Source organism: Asparagus officinalis, chromosome 10, assembly GCF_001876935.1.
Source record: "Asparagus officinalis chromosome 10, Aspof.V1, whole genome shotgun sequence".
Taxonomy (NCBI): Eukaryota; Viridiplantae; Streptophyta; class Magnoliopsida; order Asparagales; family Asparagaceae; genus Asparagus; species Asparagus officinalis.
Genome location: NC_033803.1, coordinates 47,417,912 through 47,422,126, shown reverse-complemented (window position 1 = coordinate 47,422,126; position 4,215 = coordinate 47,417,912).

Sequence of the window (4,215 nt, the reverse complement as noted above, 5' to 3'; positions counted from 1 at the left end):
GACGCATATCCTCCTCGCGCTCCCAAGAAGCCTTCTCAGCTCTTTTCTATCTCTATTGAACTTTAACTTAAAGTATTACTTCCTTTCTAAGCTTCTCGTCCTCTCTAATAAGAATACAACCCGTGATCTCCATAGTAGTTAAATCTATTTGAAACTCAAATTCTGGTGCATCAATCACTCTCTGCTGCTCCTCGTCGTGCAATTACCTCTAAATTATTAAAACATGGAAAATATCGTGTATACTCGACATTGATGCTAGAAGATCTAGCCCATATAAAACGGCTCCAAAAATGTTCAACTCTCATGAACAGACTAATATATCTCGGGGTAAGCCTTCCCCGTCTACCGAGTCGCTGAACTCGTCGGTGATATTTTTAATAAGATATAGTCCTCAATCTAGAACTCTAAAGGTCGTCGTCTCTGGTCTGCATAACTCTTTCGACGACTATGCGCTACAAGAATACGCTCCCAAACCTATGTTACCTTCCCTGTAGTCCACCACACAAGCTCATGTCTAAGCAATAAACTTACTTATAATTCTGCCCAATGAATAAGCAATCTATAATGCATCCCGTACCAAGCCTCATACGGTGTCATGCCAATAGTCTATGATAAATAATATTATAATCACACTCTATCAATGGGATATAATCCTCCCAGCTATCCTGCAAGTCTATAATACATGTTTGCTACTTGTTCTCCAATACTTGGTTTACTCTCTCCGTTTGTCCATCCATCTGCAGGTGGAAAACTCTAGAATATCGCACTGGCTACCTAACAAATTCTAAAACTCCTCTAGAAGTACCTCTTCACATCTTTGTACATTTTTATTGTACCTGGATATACTATATATCTGATATGATGCACCTCAACTGTAGCGAAAAATAAGTTATACCCTCCGGGACTGCATCAAAACGCCTCCTAGTCCTGCTAATGACGTGTTCACGTAAACAACAAATATTGTATCACAGCTTAGAAAAGTCAAAATTGTTACTGTAGTCTATCTAGCCTTAATAGTCTCAAAGGCTTCCTGGCACCCCGAAAAGTCAAAATTGTTACTGTAGTCTATCTAGCCTTAATAGTCTCAAAGGCTTCCTGGCACCCCGTGCCCAAAGCAAACGTCTCAAAGGCTTCCTGGCACCCCGTGCCCAAAGCAAACTATACACCCTTCTTCGTAAGGTGTGTAAGTTGTATCAAAATCTTCGAAAAGTCCCAAATGAACTTTCTCTCATGTCCTACCAAAACTACGAATCTTTGTAATGGTTCTTAGCGGCTCCTAATCAAGTACAGCCTCAACAATGACTGGATCCACTATTATGCCCCCTGCTGATGACGTGGCCTAAAAAAAATCTGATCTCTTATAACCAAAACTTGTATTTGTTAAACTCAGCGTATCACTGATGCCTCTAATCTCGACTATCTGCTATGCCCGTAATGCTAATAGAGGATGTTGCTCGTGTTCTACCTCCGATCTCCAAAAGATAATGATGTCGTCAATAAAACGACTACGAACTGTTCCTAACATGGATGGAAAACCTGGTTCATCAAATCCATGAATACCACGGGTGCATTGAGCCCAAATGGCATGACATGAACTCAAAAGACCCATATCGAGTCAGAAAATACGGTTTTGAAAATATCCATTTACCGCACTCGCAACTGGAACTAACTAGAACGAAAATTAATCTTTGAGAAATGTTGCGCTCCCCGCAGCTGGTCAAACAAGTCATAAATCCTCGATAGTGGATCCGTGATCCGAGAAGTGATCTTGTTCAACTCACGATAATCTATACATAATTACATGCTACTATCCTTCTTCTCCACGAAGAGGACCAGTGCTCCCATGAAAAATGACTCCAGATAATAAAACTCTGATATATCAACTCATCTAACTGAGTCTGTAGCTCCCTCATCTTAAGGGGTGCCATATGATATGATAGGGTGCCTAGAATATCAATACGGTGCCTGCTGCAACTCGATGCAGAGAAACAACCTCTCTCACTGGAGAAAACATAGGTATGTCCTGAACGACATCATGATACTCTGAGACGACTCCGGTCTCGCTCAAAACTGCACCCCGATCCTGTATCATCACCTCCTCGATGTATGCCAGAAATGACTCCGCATTCTGGTTACCCTATGAGGTTGCTACTATCTATACAATCCTAACAAATGCTCACAAGCGTACTGTTTTAGCAAAACAATCGATACTAATATTGTAGGATGATAACCATTTCATACCAAGAATAACGTCGAAATTCGATATCCACAAAAACGACCAGGTCAAAGATGAACTCAAAGTCATCCATACTGATGACACATCTCATACATATACTCTCTAATAGGGACACCTCTTCTAAAGGAGTAGAAACTGATAATAGAATATCTAAGGGATGTGTAACTAACTGAAACCTATACATGAAGGTATGAAATATGAAAGAATACGAAGTTCCTGAATCAAACAAGATTCGAGCTGGATAAGAATTTACTACAAAAACTTCACTCGCACTATGCTCACGCGGTATGACTACATAAACTCTGTTGGTGGCCAGCGCCTGCTCCGCTATTGATGGTGAAACACATGTGTCCATCTGACACTGATGAATACTCTGAATAGCGCAATTCTGGCCTATAGGCCCCTAAATACTCGGAATAACCGGTAGTACATCTATCCTCCGATGCTGGCCATAACCGCGGTCCCAAGACTATTGACCCTGACCTCTGTCATGTTGCTCTCTTGCTGGTGTACTGTGATAATCCTTCGCTCTATGTTTGATCTTGTTATAATTGTATCATGTATCCCGAATCCTGTGCTGTTGTGTCTCTATCAAATCATGTTGTGCTCTCTTTTTATAACGTCTTTGTTGCTGATGGTAAAAATCCTTACACCGCTGCTGTGTCCTCTAGATCCCACAATAGGTATCTTACCCTTGTCATTTCCATCATGCTAATCTTGATTTCATAATTAACTATAGGCATATCTCACTTCTTTAATCGAACTAGCTCTAACTGTTTGTAGAAGAAGTAAACAAATTATTTTCCAAATAAGTGATATTCATTATCCCGGCAAAAATATGAAATAGTAGCTATCCTTTGCTGCTACTCCCCGGTGATGTCCTCTATACTGAATATTTTTAACCTCTGGTTTGGTACTGAGTCTACATTAAGAAATTTTCACATATTCCTTTTTATTTATAAGCTGCACAGGAATCCAGTGTGCCCTACACTATGGCGTTCTCAGTGTCTAATATCTTTACTATTCTTACAAAGCTAAGCCTCCTGCTCTGCGGCTCTATGAACAGGTGGTTGTGGTGATGATAAAATCATAGGTATTTCCTCTTCAATAGGCATGACTGGTACAATTAGTGGTACAACTCCAGAAAATGATACTACTGGTGAAAACGGATGCACCTCTTGCTCCTCGAGTGTTATAAAATCTTACTGCAAACGGTACCATAAAGTTAATCAAATACTATAGAGCCTGCTGCGGCTCGGGTTTTGCTTGCCTAGCTCTCCAGGTATGAGTTTTATCTCGACCGTATCCTCATCCCAACATTTATAATATCAAGAGGAGAGCTTAATAAACATAGTAAATGAGGTTACAAAATATATATATACATAACGTATCACAATACATATTCATAACATATAGTATTCACGCAAATACTTTAAATCAACATAAAATAATTGTCATAAAAAAATTTCAAAAATTTTGAGATATACGCACATATCATCATCACTCATTCTAGGAAATTCTTAGCGGACTTTATACATGAATCCTAGGAAACTCTATCCTAACTCCACAATTTGATGTTTTTTTAAAATCAGCTGTTTTTTTAAAATCAGCTGTTTTTTTAAAAGGCATTTTTTGCTAAATAATTAGCAAAACCTACCGTTTTGCTAATTATTTAGCAAAAACGACCATTTTTTGGCATGTTGGCCAAAAAGAGGTCGGTTTTAAAAAACAGCTGATTCGAAACATACGGGACTACTAGTCCCGTATGTTTAGTCGCCATTAATTGATGACTAATCACACCATAAAAATCTACGAGACTACTAGTCCCATAGATTTTTGTCCTACTTCAGCTGATGCCTAGCAAATTGAACTCAAAACTGAATGCTCATGACCCAGACTTATGAGTTTTGCATGTCTCTCAAGACTATTGTATACGTGCTTCTCTCTCTCTCTCTCTCTCTCTCTCTCTCTCTCTCTCT